Source organism: Agelaius phoeniceus, chromosome 3 (assembly GCF_051311805.1).
Source record: "Agelaius phoeniceus isolate bAgePho1 chromosome 3, bAgePho1.hap1, whole genome shotgun sequence".
NCBI classification, from domain to species: domain Eukaryota; kingdom Metazoa; phylum Chordata; class Aves; order Passeriformes; family Icteridae; genus Agelaius; species Agelaius phoeniceus.
In genome coordinates, this window is record NC_135267.1 from 96,778,168 (window position 1) to 96,791,378 (window position 13,211).

Consider the following 13,211-nt stretch of genomic DNA (forward strand, 5'->3'; position numbering starts at 1 on the left):
CAAATCCACTTAGAGTGATTAATAATCATAATGACGTGCCTTTTTGTTTTGGTAGTGAAGCTTAAGTGCATAGAAAAAAAAAAGAAAGAAAAAGCACCGTACTGCCTTAAAAGAATCTAAATCATCATCATACCGAGGAAAGTGAAATACCAGAAGCAGAAAATAACTTCACCGTTCACATAACCAAACCCTAGTCCCTAGTCATTTCATTTAGCTTGCTTCCCTCCCCCACCACTTGATGCCCTATATACTTGCTGTCTGATTCTCAAAAGCACATAGCTCTTGCTTAAATAGATAATTCAGCCATCTTGGTAACTTTATCCTAGAGTTTCTAATTGCATTTTCCCCTTATTTATTTTTAGTTTAGCAAGTTGTAGCTTTGGGGCTTGCTCTGTCTTGCATGGGATAGTCTAGGATGCCAGCCAAGGTATCTGAGCCCCACGCTCCGTGCAGCTGCCTCCCTTTCTTCCTTTAGTCTTAAATGACAACATCAGGTACAGGACATCCTGGCAGTCAGAGCCATTTTATTATTGTAATTATGGCACCATCCTTAATAGCCATGATAAATACACTCCACCCTTGTTTTACCCTTGGGGAAGAAATACTTTATTTTTTAAAAAAATCCCGCATGTTTGGAGCCAAGTGGGTATGAACAGAGCAGTTCAGTATAATTCATAGCCATAGCAAGAACACAGAAGTCATGCTTGTTTTCCACGTTGATGTACTGTGTTATTTTGCTGGTGGTTTTGGTAAAAGTCAGCACTTTGAGATCTATTAGATCATACCCAGGGCAGAGGAGCACCAATGGGCAAAGGTTGGGAAGACCTCTAGCAGTGCCTTGGTTTGGGGAGTTGGCCCTGTAGCAGAGAGTCTCTGAGAATTGTAAAGTGCATCTATCCTGACCACATCTGTCCTCCTTGCTTCAGCAGACTGCAGAGAACCAATAGTCCAAAATGCAGCTGCATACTTCCCAGAAAATTAAAATATCTGTGGTGTGTGACTTGGATGGTATTGGCAAAAGAGGATCTATTTTTAAAACGTTGTCAGGGGCCAGGTTTGGTCTGAAGTATCGATAGAGGCTTTGGAGGAGTGAAGGAGATTGCAGGTATCTACCAACAGAGTGCATCAGACGTTTGGGATCCGAGGGCCAGCTCGCAGCACATCCAGCACTACTGTGCGAGGCTGTCGCTAACATCAGAGTAAGTAGGTTAACTGTTTTTCCACTGCTCTCTAGTTATGCTGGATGGAGCGAACCTTTCCAAAAAAGACAGTAAGGAAGAAATCACTCCACCATATTTTAAAGGAAGAAATTGAAAGCGCAGCTCTGGCGGCCACAGGCACTTTCTCCTAGGCTTTTCAGAGTGGATTTTTTTAACTCTGCAGTGTCTGCTGTGTTGGAGAGTGGTAGGAGGGAAAAGGGGATCAGTGTGAATGCACTGGAGGTCAAAAGCTGCTGGAAGGCAGGCATGGGAAAGATCAGTGGTTCAGTTTTCACCACAAGTTGTTAATGTTCAGAAACTGACTACAACCCAAGTATTACAAATATGCTCTAATTATACTCATAGTCAGCAATATATCACTACAGATCACTGATAGGTCTTCATGGAGCATTCTGTAAAGTTCAGACTAAATATTTTTAGCAATGAGGAGATTTAAAAGGAAAACTATAAGAGATACTGTATATACCCTAAGGCATATTTTGTCTTAAATATTATCCTTGGCCAACTGTACTGTATAAATACAGTAAATATGAATAGAACTGGCAAGATGCCAATCTCCTGGGATGAATTTTAGTCAAGAAGGTATTTATGGGATATAAATAATACTGTGTCAACATTTAAAGAAGGGATCTGATTAGTTTTGAAATTATTCATATTAATCTTTTCACATGCTGTTAATTTAAGGCTCAAACTAAAGTTGTGCTAAGGTTTACTGATAGTGTGCACTGAGGAATTAAGGGGGCATCTGGCTTGAGAGTCCACTTGAGGTTAAGGACACATTGAGATATAGGTGAAATTCAGTGAGTCAGGGACTGCATGACCCAAAAGCAACAGATGCGAAAGAAGTGTCAGAAAAAATACTACAAAGACATTTGGAAGAAACAGAAAGCTTTTGTCTGTCAAACATGCCTTGTGCTCAGGACAGTATGCATCTGTGTGAGTCTGAATCTCTCCTAAGTCCAGAATCTGAGGTTTTTTAGAGGAATTTAAAGAGGAAGGCTGGTTATGGTGTTCTCTGAGCATGACATCACAGACTTCTTGGGAGTTTTGTGCCTAGACAAAGTTACCGGAGAAAATGCTTGAAACTGGTTACTGTGAATGCTGGATCACATTAGAAGCTTATTACTTACCAGTTGTTCCTTGGGCCTGGTATCTAGGGCCTGATACTTAAGCTAGATGATGACTGCCATTGCACTGAGACTAAACAGAAATTAAATGCCAACACAATTAAGGATTGTGAATTGTTATGCTAATGAACAACAGGCATACTTGAGAAAAACAGGCAACACTAGTATTTGGAGGCAGAGGCCCATTCTATCTATCTTCATTCAAAGCAATTTTTACTACAGTCAGTGAACTGGTTTCCAGTGATAGCTTAAGGCCAATGCAGGTAAATTTTTAAGTTTTCTGCGTTCTTGAAGATAGGTTTATAAGTACTCATTAGCCTAAGAAAACACAGTTCTGGGTTTGGGCCTGTTTTTTCATGAGTTTTAAGCTACCTTAGTGTGAAGGAGCCTCTATGGGTTCCATCCTGCCCTGGTGGTTAGGATTAGTCTTCTCAGGAGCTATGTCCCATGAATATTGCTTTACATAGGCCATCCTTCTGCTGAATATTTGCCCCATGAAAGACAACATTATAAGCTGACAGGGCACAATGACATGCTTCTGCTTTATCAACAAGGACTCAATTTACCAGCAGTTACACATATGTGGTTTCCTTGTCTTCAGGGTACCAGAACAGCTCCTGCAGACGGCTCCCAGCACCGACTGCATCATTACCACAATGTTAACAGCTCACCTGTGTTTGTGTTTAGCACAACACAGAGTCTAACCTGACAGGCTTTCCTGTGTTATTAATTATATTGAAACAGACTCAGAAGGAACAACTTATTTTAAAACTTTCTAGCTATGCTGGACCTATGGTTGTGCTCTGGAGCATCTCTTGGAGGAGGAGGTGTTTGCCAGGCAGAGTCTCTGCATTACAGACAGCACCTGAAGCAATGTGAAGGCTTTCCCAAGGAGGGACGTGAGGGGAAGAGTTCCTTATTCCATAAGGAATGACACTTAACGCAATCTTTGTAGGTGGAAAACCCCAGGAAATTGCAAATGGCTTTAGAAAGGCACGGGGTAATTTTCTAGACAGTAGTCCTCTACATACTGAGAGGGATAATAAAATAACATGCTCTGGTGCACTAATGAAGGGCAGCACCACATGTGCTTCCTGCCTGGCTTCTGAATCACCAGCCACTTTTACTGTAAGCAGGGTGCCAAGCTGGGAAGCAGGGGGGAAGGTCCAAGAGGCAGTCTGGAGTGATACATGGTCCTTGAGTTCCTTCCAGAGGATGAAGCCTACAGAAAAGCTGATAATATGAAATATAGTATATGAAAATACCCATGACCCTGCTCTTTAATACTGCATGGTCAGATGACCTACAAGACAGGGCTCTATTCCCAAGTCCTTTCCATAACCCTCCTGGCATTTGTCTCTTGTGTCTGTTTGAAAGAGGCATGCACGTTTCACTGTAGTTTGGTGAGCGAGAAGATTTGACAGAATCTTGGAATCATTTAGTTTGTAAAAGACATTTTATGTCATCTGAGTACAAGTGTTAACCTATCACTGTGAAGTTCACCACTCAGCTTTGTCCCTATGTGCCACAGCTATACTTTTAAATACCTCCAGGGATGGTGACTCAACCACTTTCTGGGCAGCCTGTTCCCATGCTTAAAAGCCCTTTTGGTGAATATGCAGCAGTGCCCCTGCTGCTCCCCACCCTCCAGCCATTGACAGCGTGAATGTTTTATAGTCCCAGAGACCTTTCTGGAAATGCACCCTTGCATCCTGGAAAAAGAGGTGCATTCTGGAAATGCACCTCTTCTTCTCATGGCTGGAGATGTGCAGGGAGTGCCCAGAGCTTGTGCTGCTCTTGCTGGCTGTATTTGCAGGACTAGTGTGAGTAGGTGATTGAGTGAGGAAAGCAGAGCATAATCTTCATTAGATACTGGTTTTAGCCTTGCTCCTCTTTTGTGCTCTGCATGAGATCTGTAGTGGCCATCGGGATGGCTGTGCTACTTTGAAGTTACTACTTCCAGCATTTTGCTGTCAGCTTGAGATTCCTGTCTGCACCAGCACTGAGGAAAAGGATGAATGTGAGAACTGGCTGTCATTCTCAGTGAGCTTCTTCAGCACAGCCCTGAAACACGCACGGAGCTTCACACACATGAACAGGCTCATTAGCATTAAGGCTCTGTGTATGCCTAATTAGCTCCTGAGTTGGGGCCCAATTTATGTTGCACTTGCAGGGATGAACAAAGCCAGACAGTTTAAATCCCTCTCACTGTGTTGAAATCTGCCATTGGGGCATGGGAGCCCTGTGAGAAGGAAATGCTTTACAGCATGTTTTAGAGAGGACAGAAGAAACTCTTCAGTGATCCTGAAGAAGGCTGGCCCTGTTGGGCAGCTGCTTCCTTTGCCTTTGCACTGATGTGCTAGACTGCTCCTGTATTATGGATAAAGAGAGGAACCCCAGGGTATGGTGACAAAACGAGTCATGAGTGAAGATACACAAACGTTTTTGTTCCTGTTGTGAAACCACATGCAGCAGGTTTTCAAGCAGGCAGCTTTTAGCTTGAGGACGATTCGCTCCCCAGGTATTATTTAATGTAATAATGTGTTACGGATGTTTCTGCTGGTTTGTTTAGATTAAAAGGATTGGCTTGGTCGTTTGTTTAGGGAAAGCTCGCACCCTGCCTTCCACCACAGGCTGTTGCTTGCTTTCCCTTCAGTCTGTGCTGTGGATAGTCAGTGCCTAGCTCCAGCATCACTCTCAGTTGGCTTCCTGTAGTAGTCAATCTGAAGCAGCAATGTTTCTTCTTAAAACATCTCCCCTGTGCTTGTCCTTGCTGTCTGTGCAGTGTTAAGTGATTGCAGCTGGGCACCCGACTGCACAGAACATACAGCTGCAAGGTATAGAGGAGAAACGGAAAAATTTGTCTGTAACAAGACAATAAAATGTTGGGGGAAAAAAGCCTTAGTGTCAAGAGTTGTATTTTATCTCCTTCCAGTGTGACCAGTGGTGTTTGGATTTATGAATTACTCATGAGGCTGTTCACTGCTGTGGTTCTCTTAGCTTGAATGGCACAGGACTGGCTTTGCAGAAATGAAGTGCTAGACCTGGCTTTGTTAGACCTGTCTGGTCTGAACAGTTTTTTACATGTTTTTGGTGCTATGCAAGTCGGTCCACAGTAGAAAAGTTGCTTCTTTGGATAAAAGAGCATTCTTTCAAACAACCAGGTTTTCCAAGGGGAACATGGCAGTTCATGCCACTGGGAAAGCTTCTGGCTCCTTGTGTTGGAGGTTCTGTTGAATAGGTTAAGGCAGCTGTGCAGAGAGACTTCTCACTCACTGTGAGCAGACAGGCTCTGCTGAAATTCATCTTGTGTTGTTTGGCCTCTCTGGCATCCATGTTTGGTTTCAGGAGATGCTGAACCTCACAGGCACCCCTGCAGCAGATTTGTGGCAGAGATTGTGGAGAGGATCTTCAGAACATCTCTCCCTTGTTCAGGCTTTAGTTTGGACAGTAACTGAGAAGTGCTTCTCATTTCAGGTGCAATGCTCATTGACATGTTCAGGTTCTTCATTGTAGAGCTGAGCTTTTCCCCTCTGAATCCCCCTTAGGGAGGGAGCCTCTTTTTGTTGTTATATAATACTTAGTACAGCGTGGTGCTGACTTCAGGTTATTAAAAATAACTGTATAAATTATAAAACATAAGTTGACCTCATAGCTGACCCTGCTTTGAGCTGGAGGTTGGACTTCCAACATGAATTAACCTGTAATCCTTGTAATACTACATTTTAATACAAGGAAAACAATATATTGTATTTCAGCTTCCACAGGGTGGTCTTGATTCAAGTGTCACCACATTTCTAAAGATATGCTGTTTTCTGCCAGTCTTGGATTTGTCCCTCTGCTGTAGCTTTCTCGCATCAAAATGTTCCTGTTCTTCTCTCCTTCTGAACACACTTTTATTTTGTTTTTCTTGCTTGAATGTTGCTTTTCAAATATGCATGGTAAATTGCATAAAAATAGACTACTGTATTGGACTTCAGCAAAAGCTGTGGCATAGTTTTAGGCAAACTGAGGAGGGGCGGGGAAGGAAAATGTTGTGATACTGACCTTTCACTTTGCTTGTTTGGCTCCTTCCCATCGTATCTAACCCACACTGCACTGACAAATACCGCATCTGTCTTGACAGGCAAGTTCACAAATAACCATTCATTCATAACTTGGAGCTGCTGTAAGACTCCTTATGGATTGCTTAATCTGACAGTTGTGCATTTGAGCAGAGACTTTGAAGCAGAGACTTTGCAGAATGCCCATGAGTTCAGTCTGACTTTGTGAGAGCTCGGAGGGAGGTCTCGCGTGAAAGAGGATACTGTGCTCGGGGTGCGTTGCGTGTGTGCATGCGTGCACACGCGCGCGTGCATACATTTTACAGTATTGAAACATCTGTTGTTGCCAAAGCCCAAATTGGAATGTTCTGGGAAAGATAATTTAATTTTTAGCTTCTGGATTCATTTCAGTGATGGTAATTTCAACACTTCCTGGGGAGAGTCTATCGGTGGTTATGTGCATCAAATGCAGCAGTAAATCTGTCATTCTTTCCATTTCAGTTTTTCAGGCTTACAACTTCGTTATTTTTCCCTGTTTGGCCGGTGTTAGTATCCAATGTTTTCCCTGGCTTCATCTCTTTTAAACCCCTGCTTTGAATTTTAAAAGGCAAGCTAAGCCTGTTGAAGTTCCTTCTCTTACTTGTTTTTGTTTACTTACAGCATTTGCAATTCAGCAGCTAACTCAGCTGAAACAGTGATGGTAATATATCTTTACCATAGTGATGATTGAAAGATAGGAATCAGAACATGTTGGTTTTCATTCCTTGGGGTGGAAAAAAAAAACAATCCACAAAATCCCCCAACCCTGTGGGTGAACTTCGTAATCACAAGGCTGAAAAACTAATAGGTGTAAGCAGCACCGACTCTTTTGAAGTGGTCAGAAAGCACCTCACAATCACTTATTTGATGAAGGCTTCTGCAAAATAATACTTATTAATCCTGAGCCCGCAGTTGTGTTTACAGCTGATCTCCAGTATCCCAGATTGAGAGAGCAGTCCTTGCTTATTTGTGTGGGCGTTGTCCAGTATGTATAAAATTATTTCTTTTGGGCTTTGGGCAAACAGTCATAAAGATCTCTAGGGCTGCCAAGATGCACACTTGAAAGAACACCTGCAAAACTTTACATCTTCCAAACAGCATTTAAAAACAATGCTGCAAATTCAGCCTCTTCTGATGCAGCAGTGGGTTGAAACAATGGCACAAGTGGTGATCAGAGCCTTGGGCAGGCTGGTGCTCCTTGTCCCGTCTCTGCTTGGTCTCATGGGTGGCCTGGACTAGCAAAGCTGAGAGACATCTCTGCTCCCCCTGACTATGGAAGGGCCGCTCTGCCCTTTGCATCATAGTTCCTGGCCTTTGTGCTTGGAGGCTTTGGTGCAGGAATTGATCCAGCTGACTGGAGAATAGTTAAGCAGAGCACTTAATGAATGCCTAGTAAGCAAGATTTATGGATGCCAAGGTTCAGGTCCACTGGCAGTTCATTTCTGCCTTCAAATGCCTGTAGGAGATATAACGGATATTTGCCTTCAGGGAAAGATAAATGATACATTGTACTCTCCAACATGATAGGACATTGTAAACAGTCTGGAGATGTGTTGGATCTATGCAGATCATTGATGTTCTCATTGTCGCCCAATCTCCAAGAGATCCAACCCAGTTTTCTTGGCTGTTGCAGTTGGCTCTGGGCCTCCCTGGCAAAGCGAGGGCTTGTATGTCTTGTGCCAATCACTGCTTTATGCTCAGATTTTTCTTGATGCACGTTTTGGAAGTGAAGTAGCCACATTTCAACACTGAGGTTTGCTGAAAGATGTCTGTAGGTTTTGCTTGTCGTGCTCATTGCGTGTTTATCCAGCCCACGATGGCAGGGTATTGCAGCAGACACACATCTCTAGGTCTGTGAGGGGGGAGCAAGTTCCAGCTTTCTTGAAAATCAATCTGCTGTTCTGATCTGGTGGTGTGATAGGAACTGAGAGCCTCCCTGCCAGGATATACAGTGTGCAAAGCAAGGGAGCTAAGTGAGCAGCTTTGGCCCAGTTTGGATGGGCTCAGAACAGATTGTTGGGGGCCTGACCTTTCTCTCCCTCTTTGAATCTGGATTCCCCCATTCCAGCTTGCATTTCTCCCTGATGCTAGGAGCCATGTATTTGGAACTTTAGCATTCCCCTTGCTAATCAGTGAAGAAAAGAGCCCCAAAAGAATCTAGTAAAAGAGGTACATATGAAGGTGGCCATAGTCTGAGTTACAACAATATCATGTGTCTGAAGGAACTTGCCGCCTTCCAAGCTGCAGTCCCATTATTTACCACACTGTATTGGGAAACGTAATTTTCTCTGGTTGGAAGTATATTTGTTGAGGTGGAGTCTGGAAAGGAATCTGCCTCATGCACACTTGGCACCACTGGGCCAACTATACATGATACAGTCAAACCTTTCCATTTCTCTGCTGTTTGAGAGTATGTTCCCCAGATTAAGGGCCCTGGTCCAAAGCCTGCTGGAAGTCTTTCCACTGGCTGCAGAAGTCTTTTGTCAGGTATTAAGTGTCATTCCTTTGTTTCAGGGAGTTGCCACATCTCCAATATATATTGGGGTGTCTAACTGTAATATGGTGCTTTGCCCTTTATTGAGCTTCCACTGGAGACGTTCTTCTGCATAAGGCCCTGAAAAACAAAGACCACGTTTGAAAATAAACACCTTAGTTAGCCTTATTGATGGACTACATTTGTTGGCAGATGTCATCTGGGATCAGCATATGGCGGCAATATGGCAAGATCTGCAGAATGCAGAGAAGGAGGAATGAGTTAAAGTCCTGTACTTCTTAGGTATTCCACATCTTCCCTGGTCTAAAATAAATGACCATCTGACTGCAAAGGTCTTGGCAAATAAACATGCCATAATATATCTTTATCATCCTCCCTACAGCGAGTTTTTGTCTAGAAGTTCATCACTCCACATCCAGAGGCTTCTTAGACACATGTGCAAAATCAGACCTCAGCGCCCAGAGCAGGGAAGAATCTAAAGGCTTTGACTAAGAATGTGGCAAATCTCTGTGCAGTGGACTGTAGAGAAAGGTCAGGGCTAAGCCAACAAGATGTTTTTATGTTATCAATAAAATCTTAGAAGTCAGTTCTGCATGGAGTGGGAGCCAGGAGGACCATTTCTGAAAGTCAGTTTGCTACATGATATATTCTGAGTTTACAAGCTGGAAAGCCACGAAGTTTGGGAACAGGAGCTGTGCTTAGAGCATGAAGGTGCATGTGGTTTTACATAAAGCCTCTCTGACTTGATGTGTCTCTAAGCTCACAAAATAATGAGTTAACTTCTGAGATACATTTTTTTGCATGGATGAAGAGCTGGAGCAATTTAATTTGAGTTAGTAAAGTCACTCCAGATTTTTTCCTGTGATGTTGAAACTGGATTCTGTGCAGCGATTGTTTAGGCAAGAAGAACAGTCATTGTGGCCAGGGCTTTAAGCAGCACCAAAAGGAGTGGTTTCTTTGTAGCCTTGGAGAATACAATACCAGTCTTTTGTTCAGATGAAGACTGAGGCAGTTAAATCTGCTTTGCTGATAAGAAATGTCCTGAATGCTGTTTTGTATCATATTTGTACTAGTACTGTACACTTCTCAAAGCCTGAAAGGACTCAACATCCAGGATAGGTTTTTGGGCTTTTGTGTGTTTCCTTTTTTGCAAAAAAGCAAAGCAAAAAGCTTGGTTTGTATTTTATCTATGTGGTACTTCCTGTGTCCTGGTGGGATGAGAATTCATTTGATTCAGGATATGAAACGAAGTGTTTTGGTTCTTGTTTAATATAAGGCAATATTTTAATTTTGCGGGATATAAAGTACCTTAATTTAACTACAGCCAGACCTGCATACAGCTTTCTAATTGAGCCTGTATGTTGTCTGCCAACTGAAGGAGATGCTCATCTCAGCAAGAATGAGATGTTCTTCTCAGGGTGTAATGCTTTCAGGTCTGTTCACACTCATTGCTAATCAACAGTTGGTATCGTACTTCAGAAAGGATGAGGTTAATACTGCTCTAGGAAGCTTTGAGTTAAGATAGAATAGACAGGTTAAAAAATCTGGAGGCCCTCATTATGGTCTTCTGATCTCTCTACCTGCATATTCCAGGCCAGTGAGTTTTGAATTAATTCATTTTTGAAAGAGAGTTCACAGCACACTTGTAAATTATTCTATTGATTAATTACAGGGACTAAAAATGGGTATCTTTGTGGTTTAAGTTGTTTAGCTTCAAGTTCTAGCATTTGAATCTGGTTTAAACCTTCACTTGCTATTTTGAAGACCCATTGTCAGATCTGTGAGCTTTCTATAGGTACCCACAAAAAATTGAAGTTTTGGAAAGGGGAACAGATCTGGCTGAGAGTAAGCAGGCATGGCTGCTGGAAGACCCTGCAATAAGCAGCCAGGAGCTTGGCACGGGCTGCTTTATCCAATTTCAGGTGTCTTTCAGATCTGTAGACTGTGATCAAGCCACATCTCTTTAAAGTTAACTGTGTTGTATGTAATCCATGAGATATTTCCTAGCCTTTTCAGTTATTCTCATGGCTCCCCTTTAAAACTCCTCTGCTTTGTTCTTGTTCTGCTGAGACTGTGGACAACAGTATTGGACACAGTATTTCAGGAGTGGCTGTGCCATTATCAAGTTACATGCATATTGCAAATTCCTTTAATTCAATACTACACAGTTCATGCAGCTAACTTTGGCAGTAACTTTACCGGGAGCTCTATAAGAAGAAGTTAAAATTCATGCATGGGCAATTATCCACCAGGGTCTCTCCCAAATTCTTTTCAGAGGTGCTGACTATCAGATGGAGTCTCCTACTTTGTAAGTATGGTCCACTTTCTCTGTCCTACAGCTGTATTCCCATACTGAAAAACATGGACATCTTGATAATTCAGGATTCAAGTCACTCTATTTTAGTGCATCTTCTTCATTATTTAACACATCCATATCATTGTTGAATCTGCAGTTGATTAGTAATGGTTTGGTTTCCTTCCTGATGATGGATAAAAATATTAGATAGTAGAGTACAGTAAAATGGGACCTTTGTAGATGCTTTCCTCTCAATAATGGTTTGCTGTCTACCATTGTATTTGAAGTCTCATAAAAACACAAGGCTTTGATTAATTTACTGCCTGGCCCTGTTTGTGTCCTGTTGTTCCTGTTTTCCTAATGAAGCCATTATGTAGCACCAGCTTAAATGTCTTGCAGCTGCCCAAGTACATTATATCAAAACAGTTGTTTTACCTACCCGTGTCACTCACTGTTGCAGCTTGAATTGCTGCTAGTAAAGTCCAGGGTAAAGACCAAAAAGGGCCTTTGCATAATACCCACAGATGTTTAATTCAGCCACACAGTGAGATGTTCGGGTCCCAGACACCCACACACCCAGAGGGTCCCGCTCTCTCCCTCGGGCCCCCCAGGGCTGACCTTGGTCTCCGGGCAGTACAAAGGTGAGGCCCAAGCAGGGAAAAGGGAGGCAGTGGCTCAGGAGCACCTGTGTTCAGGCATAGGAACAGGGGAAGGAGCCAGCGGGGTGTAACTTAAGAGAAGCCCCTCCAGGGCTTCCACAACTCACTAAGGTACAGACCAGTGGGATCTCTTTGCCTGAGCTGCTATGGATTATACTCCCTTAGTTCTTCTGAACTCATTCTCATTCCCACAATTCACATATTTTTTCTGGGATCAGTATAAGGCTGACTGTGTAAGTGTGATATCACAGGTTGCCTGTCTAGGATTGTGTATGAACAATTATGTTCTGACTCAAATCTTTAAGGTAGTTTTTGGTGTTTAGGATTTATTGAAAGCTAGTTTTAATAATTTCCATTCTTTCCTGGACAGCTCTTTAAAAAGTCCTTATGCAAGTTATCCAGTCTTACTTGTTTTACAATGTTGTTTTAAGACCTTCTAAGTTGCTGCTGGAATTAAAAAAAAAAATCTGTTCATCTTATACTTGCCTAGCTTTTGTATCTACAGAAGTATATTTCATATTTCTATGCTTCAATAGGTTTTATGTAATGGAAGAATATCACTGTTAAGCTTCCTTAGTACTAAGGTAAATTTCATGTCCAAGTTTCTTGGCCATGGAGCTGCTCTTCCCATTTGTTTTTTCATGTCATGCAGTTATCTGCAGTTCTTGTTTTCTGATGTTGTAGTAGTTCTCAGCAGCTATTAGTTTTAGTTTTAGGTTTTTTGATAATACATTGTTGCATTTTTTAATTTTATCTTCTTAGGGAGGTATTCTTATGGTTTTACTATGGTTCACAGACAGTTTTCTAGCCTGAGTAGTCTTAGTTGATTGTGTATCATTTCTACTTGTCCAGCAAGCTGTGTCAGTCCATTTTCCTGTCCTGCTTTCTCTTTAAACACTTCTGTCCACTTGATTCAGTTCATCATTGTATCATCTTTGTATGAGTGTCTCCTTCATAGTACTAAGCCCATATGTTCAGTTCTCCCAAAATCAGGGACTTCCTGATTTTGTGCAGAACACGAAGTACTGTCTTCTACCTGAGCTTTGAATCTTGCCTGTCAAGCACCAGTACTTATGTCTGGCTCTTTGAAGTTGCTCAGTTGTTGAAGTGCCAGTGATCTAAAATCAGGGTTCTGTAGAGACCAGCTCATCAGAAAGTCACCGTATTTCCTCAGGAGCCAGGTGTAAAGATGTGGTGTGGCAGAGTTTGGTGGCACAAGGACAGGTGCCACCCACCGCTCCAGACTGCAGGGTGGGTGGGGATGGGTTATCCGGGGCTTGTACCATTGGCAGCTCTTCCTCTGAGAAGCAAGGGGCCAGACATTCCAGCTGTG

At 42.5% G+C, this 13,211-nt stretch overlaps 1 protein-coding gene across 1 annotated transcript in view; it reads left to right on the forward strand.

Moving 5' to 3' along the window:
• TGFB2 (transforming growth factor beta 2) overlaps nt 1-13,211 on the forward strand; it is a 60,710-nt gene that overhangs the window by 1,561 nt on the left and 45,938 nt on the right. The gene's annotated exons all lie outside the window — the stretch shown is intronic.